Source organism: Macaca nemestrina, chromosome 3 (genome assembly GCF_043159975.1).
Source record: "Macaca nemestrina isolate mMacNem1 chromosome 3, mMacNem.hap1, whole genome shotgun sequence".
Lineage (NCBI taxonomy): Eukaryota > Metazoa > Chordata > Mammalia > Primates > Cercopithecidae > Macaca > Macaca nemestrina.
The window spans coordinates 143,699,905-143,716,752 of NC_092127.1; the positions used below are offsets into that span (position 1 = coordinate 143,699,905).

At 36.1% G+C, this 16,848-nt stretch overlaps 1 protein-coding gene across 6 annotated transcripts in view; it reads left to right on the plus strand.

The window, feature by feature from the left end:
* The window catches only part of CFAP299 (cilia and flagella associated protein 299), a 667,873-nt gene that overhangs the window by 626,280 nt on the left and 24,745 nt on the right, over positions 1-16,848 (plus strand). The window lies entirely within an intron of this gene.

The window sequence follows — 16,848 nt, forward strand, 5'->3', positions numbered from 1 at the left end:
CTGAAAGAGTGGCCAGTATCTCTCACAACAAACCTGTACTCCTGAATTTTCTAGCTGATACCTAGGACCCAAGCCCAACTATGGTTTTCTCTCCCATTATACTCATTGCTTTTAATGAAAATTCTTATTTTGTCATGTCCAGTCATAACTGGAAAATTACTATTCTAGCAAAGCCTAGACATTTATCCACAGATATGAAGGAAAAGTATGGTGATTATAACACAGAATTTCTGACTACTCACAAAAAAGATCAATAAAGTTAAAGAGCATCTCAATATTCATAATGTAAAGGTGAGGGATGAGGTTGCAATGGCTCAAAGTATTTTCATAGTCATAAAATTTGAGTTGCCAAAACCTTGCAGGAAGGAGAGAATATATTAAGCCAAAGAATGTTTGTTATTTTTAAAGAACAGAATTTTAATCTTATAATTCCAGTAGTAACAGCAAAGATTACTTATCCATAAAATCTCTTTAGTCTAAGATAAATATACACTGGTCCCTAAGAGGACAGTTACCAATAACAGCTACCAAATTTTGATGTTCATTTTACCATTCCTTTCCTGCATTTGATGATGGGTATCTCCCCAGTATTTTTTCGTACCTCATATTCCCTTCTGTCCTCATAGTATTATTCTATCATAACTCTCCTTGTATGTTTGTGTGCAAATTTCTGTTATCTTCTCAGGACCTTACACATTTCCTAAATGTTGATGTTCCATAAAGTCTCTTCATAGTGCACTATTTTTCTATTTCCCATCAAATCAGTAGAGCAAAAGGTCAGACATGCTTGGGAAAAATTTCCCTTCATAGAAAGTGCAGGCATTGACAAGGTGTTTCCTTCTAACATTCCTAAGTGATAGTACCACTACCCATCCAGTCTCTATGGCAACACTACCCATCCAGTCTCTATGGCAATACTACCCATCCAGTCTCTATGGCAACACTACCCATCCAGTCTCTATGGCACCACTATCCATCCAGTCTCTGTGGCAGCACTATCCATCCAGTCTCTATGGCAGCACTACCCATCCAGTCTCTATAGCACCACTATCCATCCAGTCTCTATGACACCACTATCCATCCAGTCTCTATGGCAGCACTACCCATCCAGTCTCTATAGCACCACTATCTATCCAATCTCTATGGCACCACTACTCATCCAGTCTCTATGGCACCACTATCTATCCAATCTCTATGGCACCACTACTCATCCAGTCTCTATGGCACCACTATCCCTCCAGTCTCTGTGGCACCACTACCTGTCCAGTCTGTATGGCACCACAATCCCTCCAGTCTCTATGGCACCACTACTCATCCAGTCTCTATGACACCACTATCCCTCCAGTCTCTATGGCGCCATTACACATCCAGTCTCTATGACACCACTACCCCTCCAGTCTCTGTGGCACCACTATCCATCCCGTCTCTATAGCACCACTATCCATCCAGTCTCGATAGCACCACTATCCCTGTGGCACCACTATCTATCCAGTCTCTATGGTACCACTACCCATCCAGTCTCTGAAGCTAGGAACCTAGGCGTCATCTATAATACTGCTCAATAATGACTTCTATAATTGCTATCTTCTATATATTTCCTAAAAGTATCTCATTTTCTCCAACTCCATAATGTACAATCATTTTTCCATTCTAGCCTGGGTTAATGAGACAGATTCTAAACTGGTCTCCTGATTTCCAGCTCTCTCTGCCTCCAGTCCCTTCAATCCATTCATTACCCATTGCCAGGATGGACCAGGAACTGCGTATCTCGGCATCTCTCTTTTCTGCTTACACCCTCAGATGCCCTTATATACCTGCAGAATAAAGTTCATATTGTTTGATGTAGTAAACAAGGCCTTCTGAGATCTGTTCTGTGGGTATGTCTCCAATCTCATTTCTTATACACTGTAATATTATGAAATACATATTTGGTCTTCATACCCATCTCCTGGCATACAACTCCTAAAATTCTTGGACTCTTCAAAGTAATGTCTTTCTGTATGCTAATGAGATGACTGGTGTTTGGGTGCCCTAGGTAACTGCAGAATGGGTGCATTACGAGAAAGAACAAAGCTTGATTAGATGGTTGTGATTTTCAGTCCCATCCCACCCCCTTACAACAACCTGTAGAAGCGGGAGAGGGGCTGAAGGTTAAGTACATCACCAATGACCATTGGCTTTATAAATTATGCCAATTTAATTAGGCCTCTATAAAAACCCAAAGGGACAGGGTTCAAAGGGCTTCTGGATAGCTGAACATGTAGAAGTTCCCAGTAAGGGTGTGGAAGCCTTTGCCATACCTCTCCCTATGCATCTCTTCATCTGTATCCTTTGTAATATCCTTATAATAAGCCAGTGAATGTGAGTGTTTCTCTGAGTTATGTGAGCTGCTGTAGCAAGTTAGTAGAAGCCAAGGAGGGAGTCATGGGATTTCTAATTAATAGCTAATCCGTTGGAAGTACAGATAAAAAAAAACTTAAAGCTTGTGATTGACATCTGAAGTGGATGATGTGGGCGGAGCAGTCTTGAGGACTGAACCTTCAACCTGTGGTGTCTCACACTATCTCCAGGTAGATAGTGTCAGAATTAAACTGAAATAAGACACCCACCTACAAAATTGCTTGCTTGCTGGTGTTTGGGGAAAACCTCCCACACATTGGGTCACAGAAATCTTCTATGTTGATTGTTGTGGGTGAGAGTGGAGGGAAAAAAATTGTGTTTTCTCACTCAGACACACCTGCTTACACTTTCTGTTCCACTGATATTGACTTGCTAGCCACTCCATTTCCAGCGTTCTCCATTCAGTTTCTCAAAAGCATGCATTCCCCATGCCATCTTTCTTAGTTGGAAGGCCATTTTTCCATCCCCAATCCCACCCCTTTTTCTGGACTAAGTCCTGTTGCTGATTTAGGGTTCAACTGTAGCATTACTCCCTCCAGAGAGCTATTATTCTGTCCTTTTTTTTTCCCCCTCGGTCTGGACAAGGTTTCTCTCCTGTGTCTTTTCATAGCATTCCAGGCATACTTGTATTGTTAGGATTATCTGGGTTTTCCCTATTAAGCAGTGGACTCATAAGGCAGGAACTGTATCTTTTTTCTCATTCTGTCCCAAATACCTAAAAGTGTGCCCATCCCATAGAATATCCTCTCCATTGATTTTAAATGAGAAAAGACATAATAATGAGTGAGTGAGTGAATTAGCATGGCTTCACAGGCACTTTGCTTGGCTCCTTGCCTCACCCTAAACTGTGTGACCTCTAAGCAACAATTTTCCTGTAGGTCTGCAGGAAAAAATTGGACAGAACTACTTTGAAGCCAGAAAACCTCCAAAGATCCTTATTTACCTAAATGTTTCCCTTAGAACTTCTAAGATGGACCAATTGAGTGGGAGGCATGACGATGATTGTTTCTGAGGTGGGGAGCACCCCATTCAAACAAGACAATTGGCAAAATTGACATGAACAATGTCAAGTATTTAGAGATGTTCTGGACCAGATTACCAGTTCCATCAAACTTGAAGCAGGCCATGTCTCACTCAGGTGTTAACCCTGGTACTTGCACAAGCAATTACTCCTACAAGAATCAACTCATTCCATAGCCATAGCATGCCAATGATCAGTGCAAGGCAAGAGGGGGCTCAGGAACACAAAAAGACTGCACAGGGAGGTTTTATTTCAATCACCATCCTGGTTTTAGCTAACTGGTTTAGCTAATTTTAACATGCACGCGCGCACACACACACACACACACACACATACATCCCTGGCCTAGTGCCAAGCTCGAAGGTTTTCAATCCTACTCTTAGCACACATAGTGAAGTAAGCCAAGTTTTCAACAGAAGTCACCCTGTACCTTCCCTGAGAGGAAACAACTGTTTCTTTGTGGCTGCTGTTTCAACTGTAAGGAGACAATTGGCTTCAAAAGTCCCACCTGGGAGTTTATTCCTTACCTTCCCTCTCCCTGTGGTTTGCTCTTAGGGGGGAATCTTTACTGATTCCATAGGCTAGCAGGACTTTTGGCCTAGCCTGACAAATCTGACATATGGTAGTAATTAGCAAAGTCCAGCCATGAGAAAAATCATCTTAAAATATAGACTGAATGCCCATTCTGCTATATAATACCTAGCACATTCTGTAGCTTCAATTTTTCTCTCCTGTAAAATACTAATAATAATACATAACTAAATGGCCCAATGAACTAAATGAACCTTCTGACTGAACCTTCTGTCTCTTGCCATAACTCTTAATTTTCTTAATTATTTTTATAAAGATTGTAGTAGATTTTTCAACCATTATCTGTATTTTCCTAAATGGCATATACATTTATTAAATTTCAGATTGAGGTTAGAGATACAATATATAGTCATATATAGGAGCCAAGTTAACTGACTTATAGCAACACTGAACTTTAGATTTCATATTCTTATCAACCCAAATAACTGATCAAACTTATATTTTTATATGGACTGTAACATTTCAAAAAATTAGTCTATTACAGAATGTATTATTGCCTTGATATTATTTGAAAATAGAAAAAAGAATGTGAATATTTATTATTCTAGATTAAATTTCATCTCTCTGTACCATAAATGCAATTCCATGTAATATAATTTTTCCACAGCAATAAAATAAAATAAAAAGGATCAACCATAAGAAAACATGTTTTTGCATTGTTTAAACATCTCTACCGTATTTTTGGCAAATCTATGGAAAAACTTTGGAAGCATTTCACAGAAACATTGAATATATCAACTCTAATTCAGCAGTGTTTAAATGATTTATAGTTGTGGAGACCACACATCTGATTGCCCAGGATAGTCCAGGCTTACTCTTGTCTTGGCACAAGTATTAGTAACAGGCACTGTCTTTCGCAATAGCGTCCTAGTTTGGAAAATAAAGTTATAGAGTCATCTGTTTTACCAGCTGGCTACACAAAGATAAAAAAAAATTTAATACTTAAATGTCACCATGATTAATATAAAATCTTCTATATTCCATTTTATTTAAAAATTATATATATTTAAGGTTTACAACTGTGAAATATATGTATACATTGTGAATAATCACCACAATCAAGCTAGCTAATACATCCATCACCTCACATTATTACCATTTTCTTTCCTTCCTTCTTTTCTTTTCTCTTTTTCTTTCTTCCTTTCTTTCTCCTTCCTTCCTTCCTTCCTTCCTTCCTTCCTTCCTTCCTTCCTTTCTTCCTTTCTTCCTTTCTTCCTTTCTTCCTTTCTTTCTTTCTTTCTTTCTTTCTTTCTTTCTTTCTTTCTTTCTTTCTTTCTTTCTTTCTTTCTTTTTCTTTTGAGCAAACTTAGGACCTATAGTACTATACTATTACTCATAAGCCATCATATTACACATTAGATCACCAATCACGTACTCAACCCTTTGACCAACATATCCTCATATCACCCTCCGGGCACCCCCCAGCAACCATCAGTCTACTCTCTGCATCTATGATTTTGGCTATTTTAGGTTCCACATATATGTGAGATCAAACAATATTTGCCTTTCTGTCTGGCTTTTTTTCACTTAGCATAGTGCCCAACAGGTCCATCCATGATGTCACAAATGGCAGATTTCCTTCTCTTTTAAGGCAAAATTTGCATTGAATCTGTAGATGGCTTGATGTCATATGGACATTTTAAAATATTAATTCTTCAAATACATACACATAAGATATATTTCTATTTTTTATGTCATCAATTTATTTCATCATTGTTTTCTAGTTTTAGTGTATATATCTTTCACCTCCTTGGTTAATTTTATTTTTAAGTTTGTTTTTTAGGCTACTATAAATGTTACTATTTTCTTAATTTCATTTTTAGAGAGTTTATTGTTAATGTATATAAATGCAACTGAACTTTTATTGTTGATTTTTATCCTGTAACTTTACTGAATTCTTTTATTAATTATAACAATATTTTGGTCAAGTCAATAAGGGTTTCTGTATATAAGATCATATCATTTGCAAACAGAGGCAATTGTATTTTTTTCTTTCAAATTTGAAGGTCTTTCATTTATTTTTGTTTCTTATTTGCTCTGGCTATGTCTTACAGTACTACATTTAATATAGATGGTGAGAGTAGGCATCCTTGTCTTGTTCCTAATCTTGGAGAAAAAGCTTTCGGCTTTTCACCATTTAATATGATGTTAGCTGTAGCTGTTATATATAGCCTTTATTGTGCTGAAGTACATTCCTTCTGTATTAATTTATTGAGAGTTTTTACCATGAAAGGATGTCAACTTTTGTCAAATGCTTTTTTTTCATCTATGGAGATTATATGATTTTTATCATATGGTGATATATCACATTTATTTATTTGCATATGTTGAGCCATCCCTGTATCCCAAGGATAAATCCTATTTGTAAATAGTGTATAATCTTTAGATACACCATTCAATTTTGTTTGCTATTATTTTGTTGAAGAATTTTCATCTATGTTTATCAGGGTTATTGGTCTATAATTGTCTTTGTAGGTGAATTCTTTGTCTGGCTTTTGTATCAGGATAAAGTAGGCCCCATAAGAAGAATTTTGAAATATTCCCTCCTATTCAATCTTTTCTAAGAGTTTAGCAGGATTGGTGTTAATTTTTCTTTAAATGTTTGGAAGCATTCACAAGTGAAGATATCTGTTTCTAAGCTTTTTTTTTTTTTTTTCATTGCTAAGTCAACTTTCTTACTCATTATTTGTCTGTTTAGATTTTCTCTTTTTTCAAGATTCAGTTTTGTTAGGTTGGATGGTTCCAGGAATGTATCCATTTCTTCTGGGTTATCCAATTTGTTGGTAAGTGTTCATAATTGTCTCTTAAGATCCTTTGTATTTCTGTGGTATCAAACAAAAGGTCTTCTTTTTCATTTCTAACTTTATTTGAGCATTCTCTCTTTTTTAAGTTAGTCTACTTAAGATATGTCCATTTTATTTATCTTTTCTAAAAGCCAGCTTTTAGTTTTATTTGTCTTTTCTAATGTTTTTCTAGTATCTATTTCATTTATTTCTTCTTTGATCATTAGTGTTTCCTTCCCTCTGCTTAACTCTGAGCTTAGCTTTTTGTTTTTCTAGCTTCTTGCATATAAATTTAGATTATTTATTTGAGATTTTCTTTTGAATATAGGTATTTATCACTGTGAAGTCCCTTCTTAAAAGTGCTTTTACTGAATCTCATAAGTTTTGGTATATCATGTTTCCATTTTAATGTATCTCAATGTATTTTTTATTTAGCTTTTGGTTTCTCCCTTGACTTATTGGTTGGTTAGGAATGCGGTGTTTGATTTCCACGAAGTTCTGAGTTTTCCAACTTTCCTCACATTATTTATTTCTAGTCTTATATCATTGTGTCAGAAATTGTACTTGGTATAACAGAATCTGCTTAAATTCCTAAGCAAAAAGAACAAAGCTGGAGGCATCACATTACCTAATTTCAAACTATACTACAGGGCTAAAGTAACCAAAACTACATGCTACTGCTACAAAAACAGACACATAGACCAATGGAACAGAATAGAGAGCTTATAAAAAGGGCCACACACCTATGACTATCTTGTCTTTGACAAATATGATTTTTTTTAAAAAAGCAAGCAATTGGGGAAAGGATTCCCTATTCAATAAATGATGCTGGGATAACTGGTTAGCCATAAGCGGAAGATTGAAATTGAACCCCTTCCTTATATCATATACTAAAATCGACTCTAATTGATTAGCAACTAAACTGTAATGCTTAAAACTTTATAAGATCCTGGAAGACAAGCTAGGCAATACCATTCTAGATATAGAAACAGGCAAAGATTTCATGACAAAGATGCCAAAAGCAATTGTAACAAAAGCAAAAATTGACAAATGGGATCTAATTAAACCTAAGAGCTTCTGCATGGCATAATAAATTATCAACAGAGTAAATAGGCAACCTACAGAATGACAGAAAATATTTGCAAACTATGCATCTGACAAAGGGTCTATCCATTATCTAGAAGGAACTTAAATTTACAAGAAAAAACAAACAACCCCCTTAAAAAGTGGGTAAACTACATGAACAGAGACACTTTACGAAAGTAGACATACATGCAGCCAACAAGCATATGAATAAAAGCTCAACATCACTGATCATTAGAGAAATGCAAATCAAAACCACAATGAGATGCCATCTCAAACCAGTCAGAATGTCTATTATTAAAAAGTCAAAACAAAATTAGGTTGGTGCAAAATTGTAGTTTTTACCATTATTTTTAATGGCAAAAACATAATTACTTATGCACCAACCTATAAAAGATAATGATGGACTTGTGGAGAAACGGGAATACATATATACTATTAGTAGGAGTATAAATTAGTTCAACCATTGTGGAAAATAGTGTGGTGATTCCTCAATGACCCAAAAACAGAAATACCCATGACTGGATATATACCCAAAGGAATGTAAATCATTATATGATATAAATGCATGTGTATGTTCATTGCAGCACTATTCACAATAGCAAAGACATGGAATTACCTAAATGCCCATCAATGGTAAACAAGATAAAGAAAACGTAGTACATATACACCACACCATGGAACACTATGCAGCCATAAAAAAGAACAAGATTATGTCTTTTGTGAGAACATATAGCTGGAGGCCATTACCCTAGCAAACTAATGCAGGAACAGAAAACCAAATATCATATGTTTTCCCTTATAATTGGGAGCTAAATGATGAGAACTCATGGACAAAAAGAGGGGAACAATAGATACTGAGGCCTACCTGATGGTGGAGGGTGGAAAGAGGGAGAGGATCAGAAAAAATAACTATTGGGTGCTGGGCTTAGTACATGCCTGACTAAATCATTTGTACAACAAACACTCATAACACGAGTTTGCCTACATAACAAATCTGCACATGTGCTCCTGTACCTAAAATAAAAATTAAAACAATAAAAATAAAAAATAAAACATAAGATGAAAAAATAAAACTTGTTATATTACCTAAGATACGATCTATTCTGGAGAATGTTCTATGTGACCTTGGGATGAATGTATATTCTGCTGCTGTTGGATGAAATGTTCTACATCTATAATGTCCTATATCTGTTATTTCCCTTTGTTCTTCAAATCCTCTGTTTTTTATTGATTTTCTGTCTGGGTGATCTATCCAATGCTATAAGTGGGGGTAGATGTTTTCTACTGTTATTGTATTGCTGTTGGTTTCTTCCTTCAGTTCTATTAATATTTGCTTTATACATTTAGGTGCTCCAGCATTGAGTGATACATCTCTATTAATTCATCTTGATGAATTAATCTCGTTGTCATTATACAATAACTTCCTATTTCATCTGACAGTTTTTTTAAGTCTATTTTGTCTAAGAATAACTATTTTTTCTTTTTCAGTTATCATTGCATAGAATATCTCTTTTTTTTTCTTTTCTTTCTTTCTTTCTTTCTTTCTTTCTTTCTTTCTTTCTTTCTTTCTTTCTTTCTTTCTTTCTTTCTTTCTTTCTTTCTTTCCTTTTTTTTTTTTTTTGTTTTTTTGACAGAGTCTTACTCTGTTGCCCAAACTGGAGTGCGGTTGTGTGATCACAGCTCACTGTAGCATTAATATCCCAGGCTCAATTGATCCTCCCACCTTAACCTCCTGAGTTGCTGGGGACACAGTTGTGCACCGCCATGCCTGGCTAATGTTCTTGCATTTTTTGTAGAGACATGGTTTCACCATGTTTTCCAGGGTGGTCTCTCAAATACCTGGGCTCAAGTGACCTGCCCACCTTGGCCTCAGGAATATTTTCTATTCCTTAATTTTGTCTTATATGTGTCTTCAAACCTAAAGTGAATGTCTTGCAGGCGGCATATAGTTGGATCTTTTTTAGAAAAAAATTGATTTAGTCACTCTCTATTTTGACTGGAAAATTTAATTCATCTAAATTTGCAGTATGTATTGATAGGTGAGGACTTTTATTGCCATTTCATTGTTTTCAAAATGTTTTGTAGTTCTTGTTCTCCTTTTTATCTTTTGCTATTTTCCTTTGAGATTTGTTAATTTTTTGCAGTATTATATTTTGATTGTGCATTTTTTAATATTTGTTTATCTGCTACTGGTGTTTTGTTTTTTGTATGACTACAATGAAGCTTACCTAAAACATCTTATAGTTATGACAGGCTATTTTGAACTTATAAAACTTAACTTTGATCACAAACAAAAATTCTACACTTTTACTTCTCCTTCCATTTTATGTCATTGATATCATGTCCCTATTTACACCTGTTTATAATGTATGTTCATTAACAAGTTATTCTATAGTTATTTTTAATACTTTTTTATGTAGATTACATTAGCATTAAAAATTATCCTTACATAATCATTATAGTATTAGAGGATTCTGTGTTGGAAACAGGCCCCTCAAAATCTGGCCATAAACTGGCCCCAAAACTGACCGTAAACAAAATCTCTGCAGCACTGTGACATGTTCGTGATGGCCATGACCCCCACGCTGGAAGGTTGTGGTTTTACCGGAATGAGGGCAAAGAACATCTGAGCTACCCAGGGTGGAAAACCGCTTAAAGGTGTTCTTAAACCACAAACAATAGCATGAGTGATCTGTGCCTTAAGGACATTCTCCTGCTGCAGATAACTAGCCAGACCCATCCCTTTATTTCAGCCCATCCCTTTGTTTCCCGTAAGGAATACTTTTAGTTAATCTATAATCTGTAGAAACAATGCTTATCACTGACTTGCTGTCAATAAATATGTTGGTGAATCTTTGTTGGAGGCTCTCAGCTCTGGAGGCTGTGAGACCCCTGATTTCCCACTCCACACCTCTATATTTCTGTGTGTGTGTCTTTAATTCCTCTAGTGCCACTAGGTTAGGGTTTCCCCGACTGAGCTAGTCTCGGCAATTCTGAATTCGAGTATGTACTTGTCTTTACCACGAAGTTTTATACTTTTATGTTTTCATGTTTTTACTGAGTGTCCTTTTGTTTTATCTTGAAGAATATCCTGTAGCATTTCTTGTAAGGCAGGTATAGTGGTAATAAACTTATTTGATTTTTGTTCATCAGAGAAAGTCTTTATCTCCTACATTTTTTATGGATAGCTTTGCCAAGTAAATTATTCTTTGTTGTCAGGTTTTTGTTGTTGTTGTTGTTTCTTTCAGCACTTTAAATACATTGTTTTACTCTCTCTTGACCTATAAAAATTCTACTCAGATTTCTGCTAATGGTTTTATTATTTGGGGAGAGGGGAATGTTCCCTTTGTAGATGATGAGTCATTTCTCTTGCTGCTTACAAAATTCCCTCTGTCTTTGACTTTTGACAATTTGATTAGAATGTGTCTCAGTGAAGATCAATTGATGTTTAGCCTATCTGGGAATCTTTGTGCATCATGGATTTGGATGTTCAATTTTTCCCAAGATTTACAAAGTTTTATCTCATTATTTCTTTAAGTAAACTTTATTTTCCTTTCTTTTTCTCTCTTCCTTCTGGAACTCTCATATTACACATACCATCTCATTTGATGGCATCCTATAAGTAATGCAGGCTTTCTTCACTCTTTTTCATTATTTGTCTTTTTAGTCCTCTGAATGGATAATTTCAAATGATCTGCCTTTGAGTTTGCTGATTCTTCTGTTTGACCAAATGAGCTGTTGTAGCTCTCTGTTGATTTTTTTTTCAATCATTGTAGTCTTCAGCTTTATGATTTCCATTTCTTTGTTGAATTTCTCACTTTGTTTATGTACTGCTTTTCTGATTTAATTTAGTTGTAAATCTGTGTTCTTTTATAGCTCATTGAGCTCATATAAGATGACTATTTTAAATAATTTGTCACACAACTTGTAAATCTTCAATTCTTTTAGGTCAGCCACATTAACTTTATTTTGTTCCTTTGGTCGTCTCATGTTTCCTTGATTCTTCATCTTTTTAAAGTTTTGTGTTGAAAGAAGCAGTCACATTTTCAAGTTGTTACTATCTGTCTTCAAAGAAGACCTTCACAAGTCAGCTTAACTAGAGATTTTGAGGGTCTCTCAGGCCTTTTTTTATGGGTATGCCCACCCCACTGCTCCTTTTTCCTCCTATGAGGAAGTCCTGGGATTGTATGTCTTCTCTTGATCCTGTTAAGTCAGGCCAGGTGTTGAGAGCCTCCTCTTTATCTTTCACATGGCAATGCCCTGAAGTATTTAATCTTGTGTACCTTTTCCCAGTCCTGCAGAGTTGAACTGGCTGCTGATATACACGCACTCTCTGTGAGTATTTGCTTGCACCATCTCAGCAGTGCCCATAGAATGAAGAGGGTGCAAATTAGCCTGTAGGGGACAGTGCAGATGAGGTTTTCCATAGAGCTCACGGGTGGGCCTCTTGGTGGAGTCCATAAGCCACTTAGTAGGATATATGGCCATATTTTGAGATCTTCACAGTGGTTGTTTCAAAGCCTCATCCCTTCTTACCTGCTCCTAGTTCCCCTCAAGACTATTTAGTCATGCCAGTCACCTCAGTAATCTGGGAGTGGGAAGACCAATGTAAGCCTCTTGGGTACCATTCCATAAGACTGGGAAGCTAGACCCTCACTCAGCTCTCACTTCTCCCTGTGGGAGAAATCATGGGCCTGTGAGATCTCCCTCAGCCCTAGGCTATACTGCCTTAGAAGAGAGTGATGTGGGTAAAGTGTAACTGTTGCTACCCACCTCAATGTGTTTATCTTCAAACTTTTTTTCCATGAACAGGGTTCAAGAATCTCTCCACTAGACTTCCGGTTTCCCACAGATGCATACAATTCCTAGATCATTGTTAAAAGCTGTTGCTGTGGGGGTGTGAGGGCTGGAGTCTCTTATTCCATTATCTTGCTGATGTCCCTCTGGCCTTTTTACTTTTCAATAAAATATTTTCATGTCACAAAAAGTTATCTTTGTGAGTGTTTTATTTTTGTTTGTACAAATTCCCTTAAGTACTAATGTTTCTCTGTCCTAAAAAATTATACCTTGTAAATATATATACAAATTACTCAGCTTCATACTACTGTGCCATAATCCATTGAAGGCCTAATTCAATTATTTTAATTTGGCATGAAGACAATGGTAAATATAATAAGCACACAGATAGGTACTGAGATGATATAGTTCTGTAATGAGTAATAAAATGATAATCAAAATAATTCAGAATATACAGTTTTCCCTTTGTATCTGTGGGGAATTGGCTCCAGGGCCTCCCATAGGTAGCAAAATCCATGAATACCCAAGTCCCTGATATGAAATTGTGTAATATTTACATATAATCTATGAACATCCTCCTCTATGCTTTTAGTCATCTCTGGATCACTTATAATACCTAATTCAATGTAAATGTTGTATAAATAGTTGTTACACTGTATTGTTTAGGTAATAATGACAAAAAAAACCTGTACATGTTCAGTAAAGACACATTTTTTCCCAAATATTTTTAATCTAGGGTTTTTATTCCATAGCAGTGGAATACAAAGGGCTGACTATATTTATATTTTACATATATTAAACTGCTCAGAGAGAATTCACACTGCCAGAAATTTGCCATGGATCTCAGTTTAAGAAACATTGTGCTAGACCACTGTTTCCCAGGAACATGTTTTATTTCGTAGAAACCGTAATTATAGGACCTAACTGGAATATACTTGGTACTAGTTAAATGCTTGTTTAATTGAAAATTTCATGGATTTAAAGCAACCTAGATGTCATAGGAAATCATTAAATAGAGATTTTTCTCAACTAGCTCAACTCTTTTGTCCTTACGTTTCTCCAAAGTCCAAATATCTTTCACATACAGCTGTATTTGTCTGTTCTCGCACTGCTATAAAGAAACATCTGACACTGGGTCGTTTATCAAAAAAAAAAAAAAGGTTTAATTGGCTCATGGTTCTGCAAGCTGTACAGGAAGCATGGCGGCACATGCTTTTGGGGAGGTCTCAGGGAGCTTTCAATCATAGCGGAAGGCAAAGTGGGAACAGGCACTCTACATGGCTGGAGCAGGAAGAAGAAAGAGATGAGGGAGGTGTACACACTTTTAAACAACCAGATCTCACAAGAACTCACTCACTATCGTAAGAACAGTACCAAGAAGGAAATATGCCTCCATGATCTAATCACCTTCTGCCAGACCCCACCTCCGACACTGGGGATTACAATTCAACATGAGATTTGGGGAGGGACACAGATCCAAACCATGTCAATGGCTTTCAAATTTATCATCTTCATTTCAGCTAGCTGGATGGGAAAAAGAACATGGAAGGTTTTGATGGGCCCAGGCTAGTAGTGGCAAATAGCACTTTTGCCCTTTTTTCCATTGACTAAATTTCTATTACATGGCTACACTGCAAGAGAGACTATAGTTGTAGTCTGGAGGTCTACCAAGAAAAATTTGAAAATTTGTATTTTGATCAGCAGTCATATATGCTACAGAGCTTTAGGTAGTGTAGTCACAACCAGTAGTGTGTGGGACAAAGAGTACATGTATTAGTCAGTGCAGGCTCTGGAGTCAGTCATTAATATTGGAATCCAAGTGATGTCATTTTCCTGTCAGTTCTACATGAATAAAATGGATATTTTATACCTACTCCATGGATTTGGTGAAAAGATTAAATGACATAATAGATTCATTAGACTTATAATAGTACCTAGCACATGACCATTATTAGGTAATTATTAATTTTTCTTAAATATTAATAATTATCAGCTACTATAATTGGCATGTGAAATAAAGCCTGGTTTCTATCTCTGCTTAGGAGAACAAAAGTATTAATGAAACAACCAAAATATCTTCATCAAAAGAACCATGTGCTATACAAATTTACTTTTGTTGTGTAAAAAACATTTATATAAAATCTTCCTGGACTTCAATAAGACTTTTAGTTTGGGGTCTGAGCAACAAGATAGGAATGTGTGATATAAACCATGCCACTCTAAGCACATCTCTGACTCAAGTATTTTGGTAGAATTATCTATATCTATATATCTCATAAATAATTATTGAGGTAGAAATATATGTAAAGTTAAAAATCACACCCATGTCCCCCACTCCAATTTGGCAATATCCTAACTGAATAGTCAGTAGGATGGATATCAAATTATCTTTTTCATTATGAATTAAACTGAATTGGAAAATCCAGCTTGGGTGCATAGTCAAATTGGCTCCTGATGCTACAGACTCATCCACTGAATTGACTGCCAATGCTACAGACTCATCCCCTGCCATCACTCCACTGGGGGCTGAGCCTGCCATCTTAAACTTCGCTTGTGAAGGCTTATTAAGTTGAGGGCCTTAAAGGCCATGAATGGACACTTCTTCTCAATTCACTAATCACATAGTCATTCCTGTTTTCTTAGGGAGAATTGACTAAACAGACAAAGATGTTTGGAAAATTACTTTTTCTTACTCTGTGCCTCAGTAGGGCAGACATTCTATGTCCTGGCCATAGAAAAGGTAGTAGGGGAAGAAAATTTTTTCTCACTGATATGCCCCCCTCCCAGTGATATAAATATATGATCTATATAATCAATCTTTTCTAAGTATTGAAAATTTTGAGGGTAAACATTGCACTTTTAGGTAATGATATGAAAGTGGTAATAATGATGCCTCAGAAAACAATATAATTCAGTGAGCTTAAACAATGAAATTTACTCTTTTCAAAAAAGAAAGGGAGTAATAGAGGGCAAAAAAACCTAGAAACAGGATCAGAAGAATATCATTAAAAATAAACTTTACGAACATTTGAGAGGCACCCTGGTTTATGTTATTTCTGTGACCATCATTTTAAAAGCAAATATATATTAGAAATGTGTTAGTAGGAATAAGATAAATAAAAATAAGTCGATTTTTATTTTATATTTTACAAGATATGTAAGAAAGTATAAATATATTGAGGATTCTTTCAACTCATATGACAGTGTTACATTCAATTCTGACAAGTAAGTACAAAACAGAATGTAGAACAAATAGGAAGTTTCCATACAAAATATAAAAATGAAATAAGCAAGGCATGGTGGCTCACACTTGTAATCCCAACACTTTGGGAGGTCGAGGTGGGCAGATTATGAGGTCAAGAGATCAAGACCATCCTGACCAACATGGTGAAACCCATCTCTACTAAAAATGCAAAAATTAGCTGGGCGTGGTGGCGCACACCTGTAGTCCCAGCTACTCGGGAGGCTGAGCCAGGAGAATTGCATGAACCCAGGAGGTGGAGGTTGCAGTGAGCCGAGATCACGCCACTGCACTCCAGCCTGGATACAGAGCAAGACTCCATCTCAATAAATAAATAAATATCAAATGCTTGAAGGCAATATTGAAAAATAGAAAGTGCATATGTGTGCTTTGAAACAGACAAATTTGGGTTGAAATATTAGCCCTGTGGCATATTAGTTTCAAGACTTTAATGATGCTATCTGACCTCCCCTAGTCTTTTTGCTTTGTCCATAAAATGAGAGCAACTTCATATGGGGGTTGTGATAGCATAGATTACCTCATGTGTGGCCCACGGTAACCACTCAAGCATAAATAGTTTCCTCACTCCCTGAGAAACATATTATTGAGGAAAAAAATGGAGCCTGAAAGAAATGAATTTATTTGGAATTGTTTTGAATGAAAGAGGTGATTTAGTGTGCCCTCTCTTCCAGTAAACAGTCTCTTAATACCCCGAAGAACCTGCACTAGAACAAATAGCCTTAAATTGCATCAATTTTCATCTTGACTTCCTGGGAATGTAATAGTACTGTAATAGGCCCTAGGTCTTCTGTGTCTAGAAAATCATGCAAAACCATCATATATATGTGTCTAAATGATTTGAGAATAACCCAATGTAATCTCTTGTGCAAGAATTTTCATCTCAAATGTGTTCTACATGGTTGTATGGC